An 11,940-nucleotide genomic window follows, 5' to 3' on the forward strand; every position below is an offset into this window, starting at 1 on the left:
GGTTTTGAGTTTTTTTGATCTTGCTCCTCTAGCTCTTTCAATTTTGACGATAGGGTGTCAATTTTGGATCTCTCCATTCTCCTCATATGGGCACTTATTGCTATATACTTTCCTTTAGAGACTGCTTTAAATGTGTCCCAGAGGTTCTGGCACGTTGTGTCTTCGTTCTCATTGGTTTCGAAGAACTTCTTTATTTCTGCCTTCATTTCGTTGTTTACCCAGTCAACATTCAAGAGCCAGTTGTTCAGTTTCCATGAAGCTGTGCGGTTCTGGGTCGGTTTCTGAATTCTGAGTTCTAACTTGATTGCACTATGGTCTGAGAGGCTGTTTGTTATGATTTCAGTTGTTTTGCATTTGTTGAGCAGTGCTTTACTTCCAATTATGTGGTCAATTTTAGAGTAGGTGTGATGTGGTGCTGAGAAGAATGTGTATTCTGTGGATTTGGGGTGGAGAGTTCTGTAAATGTCCACCAGGTTTGCTTGCTCCAGGTCTGAGTTCAAGCCCTGGATATCCTTGTTGATTTTCTGTCTGGTTGATCTGTCTAGTATTGACAGTGGAGTGTTAAAGTCTCCCACTATTATTGTGTGGGAGTCTAAGTCCTTTTGTAAGTCATTAAGAACTTGCCTTATGTATCTGGGTGCTCCTGTGTTGGGTCCATATATGTTTAGGATCGTTAGCTCTTCTTGTTGTATCGATCCTTTTACCATTATGTAATGACCTTCTTTGTCTCTTTTGATCTTTGTTGCTTTAAAGTCTATTTTATCAGAGATGAGAATTGCAACTCCTGCTTTTTTTTGCTTTCCATTAGCTTGGTAAATCTTCCTCCATCCCTTTATTTTGAGCCTTTGTGTATCCTTGCATGTGAGATGGGTTTCCTGGATACAGCACACTGATGGGTTTTGGATTTTTATCCAATTTGCCAGTCTGTGTCTTTTGATTGGTGCATTTAGTCCATTTACATTTAGGGTTAATATTGTTATGTGTGAATTTGATACTGCCATTTTGATGCTAAGTGGCTGTTTTGCCTGTTAGTTGTTGTAGATTCTTCATTATGTTGAAGCTCTTTAGCATTCAGTGTGATTTTGGAATGGCTGGTACTGATTGATCCTTTCTATGTGTAGTGCCTCTTTTAGGAGCTCTTGTAAAGCAGGCCTGGTGGTGACAAAATCTCTGAGTACTTGCTTGTTCACAAAGGATTTTATTCTTCCTTCACTTCTGAAGCTCAGTTTGGCTGGATATGAAATTCTGGGTTGAAAGTTCTTTTCTTTAAGGATGTTGAATATTGGCCCCCACTCTCTTCTGGCTTGTAGTGTTTCTGCCAAGAGATCTGCTGTGAGTCTGATGGGCTTCCCTTTGTGGGTGACCCGACCTTTCTCTCTGGCTGCCCTTAGTATTCTCTCCTTTATTTCAACCCTGTTGAATCTGACGATTATGTGCCTTGGGGTTGCTCTTCTTGCGGAATATCTTTGTGGTGTTCTCTGTATTTCCTGCAATTGAGTGTTGGCTTGTCTTGCTAGGTGGGGGAAATTTTCCTGGATGATGTCCTGAAGAATATTTTCCAGCTTGGATTCATTCTCTTCGTCCCCTTCTGGTACACCTATCAAACGTAGGTTAGGTCTTTTCACATAGTCCCACATTTCTTGGAGACTTTGTTCATTCCTTTTTGCGCTTTTTTCTCTGATCTTGGTTTCTCGTTTTATTTCATTGAGTTGGTCTTCGACTTCAGATATTCTTTCTTCTGCTTGGTCAATTCGGCTATTGAAACTTGTGTTTGCTTCGCGAAGTTCTCGTATTGTGTTTTTCAGCTCCTTTAATTCATTCATATTCCTCTCTAAGGTATCCATTCTTGTTATCATTTCCTCGAATCTTTTTTCAAATCTTTTTTCAAGGTTCTTAGTTTCTTTGCATTGATTTAATACATGATCTTTTAGCTCACAAAAGTTTCTCATTATCCATCTTCTGAAGTCTAATTCCGTCATTTCGTCACAGTCATTCTCCGTCCAGCTTTGCTCCCTTGCTGGTGAGGAGTTTTGGTCCTTTCTAGGAGGCGAGGTATTCTGGTTTCGGGTGTTTTCCTCCTTTTTGCACTGGTTTCTTCCCATCTTTGTGGATTTGTCCGCTGGTCGTCTGCGTAGTTGCTGACTTTTCGTTTGGGTCTCTGAGTGGACACCCAGAATGTTGATGATGAAGTATTTCTGTTGCTTGGTTTTCCTTCTACCAGTCTAGCCCCTTCGCTGTACGACTGCTGAGGTTCGCTCCAGACCCTGCTTGTCTGGGGTGCACCTCTAGTAGCTGTGGCACAGCGAGGGATGCTACCAGTTTCTTTTTCTGCTCTCTTTGTCCCAGGATGATGCCTGCCTAATGTCAGTCTTTTGGATATAGAGGGGTCAGGGAGCTGCTTGAGGAGACAGTTTGTACTTTATAGGGGTTTAATTGCTGAGCTGTGCACTCTGTTGTTCATTCAGGGCTGTTATGCTGCTATGTTTGATTCTGCTGCAACAGAGCTCATTAAAAAACCCTTTTTTTTTTTTTCTCAAATGCTCTGTGTTGAGGGGTTTGGGCTTTATTTTTGGATGTCCGATCAGGTGTCCTGCCCAGCTAGAAGGCATACTAGCCACTGTTTGGCTGCCGAGGCTCTGCCCTGCTGTTGTGTGATTTGCGCTGTTCCTGCCGGCTCTGCTGTGGTCTCCGCCACGCCCTGCGGCGGAGTCTCTTCGTTGTAGCGTGTTGCCTCAGCAACGGCAGGCTGCGTCAGCAGTGGGCGTGTATCTCAGTAGGGACGGGTTGCCTCGGCAACGGCTGGCTGCGTCAGCAGTGGGCGTGTATCTCAGTTGGGGCGGGTTGCCTCGGCAACGGCTGGCTGCGTCAGCAGTGGGCGTGTATCTCAGTTGGGGCGGGTTGCCTCGGCAAAGGCTGGCTGCATCAGCAGTGGGCGTGTATCTCAGTTGGGGCGGGTTGCCTCGGTAGTGGTGGACGCCCCTCCCCCACAGAGCGTCTCGGACCATCTGCTCGGGATAGTTTGAAATCGCGGTTTTGTTCGTCCCACTGGGTATCCCAATCCCTGCAATCCCCTGGGCTGGCCTATTGTCCAAGTCTTGTTCAGTCTCAAGTCCAGCCCTCTCAAGTCTCAGGTTGCCGGTTCAACAGGGCACCCGGACAAGCGCGCCCTGTGGGGATTGCTGGGTAGGGCCGGCCGCCGCCGCCCCGGCTGCCGGCTTCGCCAGGCAGACCTACTGCCTGGCGTCCCGTGTCTTTTTTATACTTGGGAGTTTCCCATTCTGTGGGCAACAAAGATCAGTCTGGAAATGCCGCTCTGACTCACCGTTTGCAGATTCAACGAGAAGAGCTCCAATCCTGGGTTGTTCTCACAGCGCCATCTTGAGTTCTCCCCCGGTTGGTAAATCTTTCTCCATTCCTTTGTTTTGAGTCTTTGTGTATCCTTGCATGTGAAACAGGTCTGGATGTAACATGCTGTTGGGGTTTGGCTGTATCTTTTGATTGGGGGATTTAGTCAATTTAAATTTAGGGTTACTGCCATTTGATGTTAACGGGCTATTTGATCCATTCGTTGATAAAAATTCTTCTTTATGTTGGTGCTCTTTACTTTTTGGTATATTTTTAGTAAGGCTAATACTGGTTGTTTCTTTTAATGCCTCTTTCAGAAGCTCTTGTAAAGCAGGCCTGGTGGTAATAAAATCTCTGAGTACTTGCTTGTACATAAAAGATTTTATTTTTCCTTCAGTTGTGAAGCTTAGTTTGGCTGGATATGAAATTCTGGGCTGAAGGTTCTGTTCTTTGAGGATGTTGAATATTGGCCCCCACTCTCTTCTGGCTTGTAGAGTTTCTGCTGAGAGATCTGCTGTAAGTCTGATAGGCTTGTGTTTATGGGTAACCTGACCTTTCTCTCTGGCTGCCCTTAGTATTTTCTCCTTCATTTCAACCCTGGTGAATCTAACGATTATGTGCCTTGGGGTTGCTGTTCTTGAGGAATATCTTTGTGGTGTTCTCTGTATTACCTGGGGTTGAATATTGTCCTGCTTTGCTAGTTTAGGAAAATTTTCCTGAATAATATCCTGAAGGGTATTTTCCAGTTTGGATTCATTCTCTCAGTCGCATTCAGGTACACCTACCAGACGTAAATTTGGTCTTTTCACATAGTCCCACATTTCTTGGAGACTTTGCTCATTCCTTTTTATCCTTTTTTCTCTAATCTTCTCTTCTTGTTTTCTTTCATTAAGTTGGACTTCGACCTCTGTTATCCTTTCTTCTGCTTGAACAATTCAAGTGTTTAAACCTGTGCATACTTCTCGGAGTTCCTGTATTGTATTCTTCAGTTCCATTAATTCACTTATATTCCTCTCTAAGTTGTCTATCCTCAATAGGATTTCATCAAACCTTTTTTCAAAGTTCCTAGTTTCTTTACGTTGGGCTACAACATGTTCTTTTAACTCACAGAAGTTTCTTATTATCCATTCCTTGAAGAGTGATTCTGTCATTGGGATGCGCTCGTTATCCATCCAGCCTTGTTCCATTGTTGATGTGGAACTGTGATCATCTTTAGAGGGAGAGGCGTTCTGATTTTGAGTATTCTCAGCCTTTTTACGCTGGTTTCTTCCCATCATTGCAAATTTATCCTCCTGTCGTCTTTGTACTTACCAACTTTCAGATTAGGTCTCGAGTCGACGTCCAAGTTGTTAGTTCCCAGGGCCAGAACGGTGGCGTTAAGACTGATGGTGCTTTTCTGCCCAGGATTCTCCTGTCTGGCTTCCTTCTTGTGTCCGTAATGGGCGACTCTGCCTTCCTGGGGCTCCAAACCTCGGTCAGAGAGGGAACCAGTCTCATTTACTCTGTGCCGAGAGCTGCCGCGCTGAGGTGCCATCACAGCCGCTGCGCCGGTCTCAGGAGTCATGCTGGGGACCCGTGTGGGTCCTCCAAACCTCGGTCAGAAGGGGAGCCAGCCCTGTTTACTCTGCTCCGAGAGCTGCCACACCAAGGTGCCAGCGAAACCGCTGCGCAGGCCACAAGAGTCACTCTGGCAACCCGTGTGGTTCCTCCACTGGGGATCTTCTGCTCCGTGAGAGGCCAGAATTTGTCTGAAAGTGTGGCATCCTCTAGTTCTCTGCGCTTGGACTGAGAGCTACAATCGCGAGCTGTTATCGATTGGCCATCTTGGATCATTCCTTTTCTAACATTTTTAATTGACAAAAATTGTACATATTTTTTGTGTACAATATGTTGTTTTAAAATATGTACACACTGTAGGGTAGGTAAATTGAACTTATTAACATATGTTTTACTTCACATACCTATCATTTTTTGAGGTAAGAATACTTAAAATCTGATCTTTCAGCTATTTTCCAGAACACAATGCATTGTTATTAACTGTATTCACCATATTGTACAATAGATTTCCTGAATTTACTCCTCCTAACTGAAATTTTGTATCCTTTGACCAACATCTCCCCAAAGCCCACTTCTCTGCCCCTGGTAACCACTATTCCACTCTCTGCTTCTATGAGTGCAACTTCTTTAGAATCCACATACAAATGAGATGATGCAGTATTTGTCTGTCTGTACCCGGCTTATTTTGCTTCATATAATGTCCTCTGGGTTCATCCAGGGTGTCACAAATGACCGGATTTCCTTCTTTCTTGAAGCTGATAGTATTCATATACAGCATTTACATTGTATTAATTATTATAAGTAATCTAGAGATTATTTAAAGTATATGGGAGGGGCCGAGGCATGGTGGCTCACACCTATAATCCCAGCATTTTGGGAGGCCAAGACAGGAGGATCACTTGAGGCCAGGAGTTCAAGATCAGTCTGACCAACATGGTGAAACCCTGTCATTATATATATGTAAAAAAATAATAAAGTATATGGGAGGGTGTGTGTAGGTTATATGCAAATATTGTATCATTTTATACCAAGGACTTGAGCATCAGCAGATTTGGGTATCCACAGCGTGTTCTGGAACTAACCCCCACAGATCCCAAGAGAAACTGGACTTGGTCACTTGTATGTCTTTTTTTGACAAATGTCTATTTAAATCCTTTACCCATTTTTTTAATCACAGTATTTGTTTTCTTACTATTGAGTTGTTTTGGTTTCTTATTATTTTAGATATTAATTCCTTATCAGATGTTATGGTTTGCAAATATTTTCTCTCATTCTGTAGGTTGTCTCTTAACTCTGTGGAGGGTTTCCTTGGCTGTGCAGAAGCTTTTTAGTTTAACGTAATCCCATTTGTCTATTATTACTTTTGTTGCCTGTGCTTTTGGGTTTCTATTTAAAAATTCAGGCCTGGTACAGTGGCTCATGTCTCTAATCCTAACACTTCAGGAGGCCAAGGTAGGAGGATCTCTTGAGGTCAGGAGTTTGAGACCAGCCTGGGCAACATAGCAAGTCCTCATCTTTAAAAATAAATTAGCTGGGTATAGTGGTGTGCGCCTGTATTCCTTGTTACTTGGGAAACTAAAGCAGGAGGATCCCTTGAGCCCGGGAGTATAAGGCTGCAGTGAGAGCTCCACTCCTACCACTGCACTCCAGCCTAGGCAATAGAGCAAGATTCTGTCTCTGAAAATAAATAAATTTTTAAAAAATTTAAAATAGATTTTATGATTCCAAGTCATCAAAGAACATGGGATGACTTTCTATTTGTTCAGATAATATGTATAACTTTAATTGAGCTTTTATAACTTTAAATAGGTCTTATATCTTATTAATTTTACTGTCAAGGTAAAATGATTTGATTTCTGAAATTTGCTGTAAAGTGCTCCAGTAGGTAAGGTGGTGAGGCAGGGTGAAACAAGAAGGGCAGAATATTGACAATTGTTGAAGATGGGTTGTGGGTACTGTTCTCTGGGTTTTTGTGGATGGTTTGGTATTTTGAAATTATACTCCTAAGTATTTAAGCTTTTATAAAACTGTTGAAAATAAAATAGTTTTCTAATTTCCTTTCAAAGTACTTACTGCTAACATAGAAGTTGGAGCTTTTTGTATATTTACCTTGCATCTGCCCACTTTTCCAAAATGACCTAAAATTCAAGTTGTTTATTACTAAAGTCACTTGAGTTTTCTAGGCAAATAAGTCACATAGACAAACATAAATAGTTTTATTTCTTCTTTTTCAAAGTTTGTGGCAGTTATTTTATTTTCTTACCTTACTATGACAATGTAATATAATAATAGTATGTGGACATCCTTTACTAATTTCTGATTTCAGTGACATGATTTCAAAGTTTTGCTATTTAGAACAATGTTTGCTCCTCAGTTTAGAAATACAGTCTTTATCCTAGATAGGCAGTTTCTTTGTCTTGTTACTTAGACTTGTTTTTTAATAGAAAAGTCATCACACGCTATTAGCTTAGAATTTTTATTAGAAATAGCTATTAAATTTTATAAAATGTTTCTTCAATGTATATTTATATAGCATTATCATAATTCATTACTGATGGTAATAGATACCTTGATAGTGAACCAGCCTATATACCTGAAATATATAGAACAGTGCATAATTTAAATACTCTATTCTATAGCAGTATTAGTAAGGTAAGAAAATAAAATAGTCATAGTAAGGTAAGGAAATAAAATAATTGTCATAAACTTTGAAAAAGAAGGTATAAAACTATGTTTGTCTATGTGACTTATTTACCTAGAAAATTCAAGGGACTTTAGTAATAAACTATTTGAATTGTAGGTCATTGTGGGAAAGTGGGCAGATGCAAGATAAATATACAAAAAGCACTAACTTATTTTATTATATAACTTGATTTTTGTTAATATTTTATTTAGAATTTTTGCATCTGTATTCATAAGTATAAGGATATATAAATAACCAAAGTGTTTTTTCTACTCTCTGCTCTCAGAGTCACTCAACATTTCTGACACCAGATGTGTGGGTTTTTCCCCACACACCAAAACAGTTCTGCAGATGATTTTCCAGTGGACACCAGCTATGTGGCTGCCTATTCAATTTAATTCTGACACTATCCACCTGGAGATCGCCTCCCACAGGTTGAGGGTTCATTCCCACAAGACTGCCCCCACCACTTCAGACTCTGGTTGCAAGCAGCTCTAAGTCAGGGTTTCCACAACTCCCTCCTGGGATTCAATTAATTTGCTAGAGCAGCTCAGAGAACTCAGGGAACACTTACTTACATTGACCCATTTATTATAAAGGATACAGAGGAACAGCTAGATGGAAGAGATGCATACTGCAAGCTGTGTGGGAAGGGAAGCAGAGATTCCATGCCCTTCTGGGGTGCCACTCTCCAGGAAGCTCCATGCATTCAGCTATCCAGAAGCTCTTTCGAACCCTGTCCTTTTATTTTTATGAAGGCTTTATTACTGCACCATGACTGATTACATTACTACCCATTGGTGATCGACTCAACTTTCAGCCCCTCTTCTCTCCCTAGAAGCTGGAGGGTGGGTTGGAAGTTGGAACCCTCTAACCATGCCTTGGACTTTCCAGTGACCAGCCCTCAGCCTGAAGATCTCTAGGGGCTCCCAGCCACCAGTCACCTCATTGGCATATAAAAGATATTACTCCAGAGATGCCAAGGGTTTTAGGAACTTGTGCCAATATCACAATAAGTAATTTCCCAGTTTCACAATAAGTAATCTCAAGAGAGCAGGGACTTAACCTGCTTTGTTTCCTGCTATATTCTCCGCCTAAAACAGTACCTGACATTCTTAGTAAGTGCTCAATAAATGTTTACTGAATGCATGTGCAAGTGAAATTGGTCTATGATGCCCTTTTCTTTGCATCCCCTGTACCTGATTGAGCTACGAAAGCTGTGCTGGCTTTATTAAATGACTTGAGACGGAGTTTACTTGGTTGCCCAGGCTGGAGTGCAGCAGCGTTATCTTGGCTCAGTGAAACCTCTGCCTCCCGAGGTCAAGCGATTCTCCTGCCTCAGCCTCCCAAGGAGCTGGGATTACAGGCACGCAGTCACCACGCCCTGCTAATTTGTGCATTTTTAGTAGAGCCTTGGTTTCACCTTGTCGGTCAGGCTGGTTACAAACTCCTGACCTCAAGTGATCCACCCACCTCAGCCTCCCAAAATGCTGGGATTACAGGTGTGAACAACCATGCCCAGCATGCTTTATGGTCTTGAGTCATTTAAATCCTTGCTACACAAAGAGCACAGACCAGCAACATCAGCATCACCTGAGAGCTTGTGAGAAATACAGAATTGCAGGTTCCACCTCAGACCTATTGAATCACAGTCTGCATTTTAACAAGATTTACAGGTGATTCCTATTGATGTTTGAGACAGACTGGTTTAAATAACACTGTATTACCGCTTTTTTAAAAAAAATACAGTCAGGTCGTACTGAGCTGGGAAATCACCTGGCACCAGCTTTTTTTAAAGATAGAGCTTAAATTAGTTCTCCAACCTCTTGTAGTAATGAGTCTGTTTAAGTTTTCAGCTTCGAAATCCTCAACATTTCCAAATAGTTATTGTAGAGTTGAAGTCAAAATTTTCTGTCTCTGTCTCTCTCACTATCTCTCTCTCTCTCTCTCCTTTTTCAGTTTTGTTGCCCAGGCTGGAGTGCAATGGTGTGATCACAGCTCACTGCAGCCTCAACCTCCTGGGCCCAAGCAATCCTCCCACCTCAGCCTCCCATGTAGCTGGAACTACAAGTGTGTGCCATCTAAGCCCAGCTAATTTTTAAATTTTGTATAGAGATGGGGGTTCTCCCTATGTTGCCCAAGCTGGTCTCAAACTCCTGGGCTTAAGCAATCTGCCCACCTCAGCCTCACAAAGTGTTGGGATTACAGACATGAGCCACACTGCCCAGCCAACATTCTCCTTAAGTCATTTTTAACGTTTTCTATTTCTGGGGTCATGTCTCTTTTCTTACTCAAAATATCATATAGTTGTGCTTTCTTTTTTCTTTAACCTGGTTAGTGATGAGTTTATTTACTGTATTACTCTTTTCAAAAAACCAGCTTCTGAATTTATATAACCTTTTGATACGTAGTTTTTGCTTTCTATTTTGTTAATTTCAGCCTTAATTCTGTAACTTCCCTTTTCCTAATTTATCTTGGTTAATTTTCTCTTTATTTTTATGTATTTTTTCTAAATTATTAAGATGAGTTTATCTTCAGACTCTTGCCTGTATAATGAAAGCTATTTAAATCAATTTTAATCTGAAACGAGCTTTCGCTATATCCTACAGATTCTGGTATAAAATGTTAGACTTTACATTTCTAAGAGTGTGATTTCGGCATTGATTTCTTTAATAATCCAAAAGTTATCTGGCAGCATAATTCTTCATATCCAAGTGGTCAAGATTTTCAGATACTTTTAAAAATTATTAATTTATAATTTTAATTATGCTCAAATACTGTGGCCTGTATTAGTCCGTTCTCACACTGCTATAAAAAACTACCTGGTGGCCGGGTGTGGTGGCTCATGCCTGTAATCCCAGCACTTTGGGAGGCCAAAGTGGGCGGATCGCCTGAGGTCACAAGTTCAAGACCAGCCTGGCCAACATGGTGAAACTCCATCTCTACTAAAAATACAAAAGAAAAAGAAAAAAAAGAAAGAACTACCTGAGACAGGGTAGTTCCTCAGGCTGTACAGGAAACATGATGCTGGCACCTGCTCAGCTTCTTGGGAGGCTTCAGGAAACTTTCAATCATGTCAGAAGGCGAAGGAGACACAGGCACATCTTACGCAGTGGAGCAGGGCGGGGTGGGAGGTGCTGCACTTTTAAACAACCAGATCTCATGAGAACTCTATCAGCAGAACAGCACTAGAGGAATGGTGCTAAGCTATTCATGAGAAACCGCCCCCACGTCGAACCACCTCCAACCAGGCCCTACCTCCAACATTGGGGATTACAATTCAACATGAGATTTGGATGCGGACACAAGATCCAAACCATATCATGGCCTATGGTATACCTCTTCTGTTTTTAATGTATCAAGAATGCTTAGGCCAGGCGTGGTAGCTCATACCTGTAATCCCAACACTTTGGGAGGCTGGAGGGTGGGGGACGACTGAATCACTTTAGGTTAGGAGTTTCAGACCAGCTTAGGTAACATAGTGAGACCTCATCTCAACAAAATATTTTAAAAATTGAAATTAGCTGGATGCGATGGCATGTACCTATAGTCCTAGCTACTCAGAAGGCTGAGGTGGGAGAATGCTTGGGTCTGAGGTTGCAGTGAGCTATGATCATGGCACTGCACTCCAGCTTGGGTGACAGAGTGAGACCCTGCCTCCAGGGAAAGAAAAGAAACATATTCTTTGTGGCCAAATATGGGATCAACTATTTTAAATGTACCATGATCACATGGGGGGAAATGTGTATCTTCTGTATTCAAAGGATATAAAGATCTTTCTAGATCCCATACACATAAGTGTATGTATGCACGTGGGCGCACACATGCACACAAATCATTATTGAATTGCTCAATTCCTATATGTCTTAACTTATTTTTTGTCTCCTGGATTTGTTACTGGAAAAGGATTCTTGATCCAGACCCCAAGAGAGGATTCTTGGATCTCATGCAGGAAGGAATTCAAGGTGAGTCACAGAGTACAGTGAGAGAAGCAAGTTAATTAGAAGCTACTCCATTCCAGAGTACAGCACCCTCAGAACGTAAGCAGAGGAACGCACCATCTTTGTTTTCAGATTTTCTTATGTAGGGGTCTTAGCTTTGTAAAGACTAAGCTAAGCTGAGTCTACATAAGGGTTAGCAGACAGCATGACAAAATTTACAATATTGAAGTATGTACGTACATCAAATCATAACTACAATTATATTGAAAGCACATACTGTTATGGCTATTGGCACATCTGGACTTTCTGTTATTGTAGGAGTGTGTCCTTGCGGGCATTAACAAGCTGCTGCTTTAGCTGTAAACATCTTAGGACCATGGGTCATGACTGGCAAGGAATGTGCCTTGCTAGTTT

The sequence above is a fragment of the Callithrix jacchus genome, chromosome 1 (assembly GCF_049354715.1).
Source record: "Callithrix jacchus isolate 240 chromosome 1, calJac240_pri, whole genome shotgun sequence".
Lineage (NCBI taxonomy): Eukaryota > Metazoa > Chordata > Mammalia > Primates > Cebidae > Callithrix > Callithrix jacchus.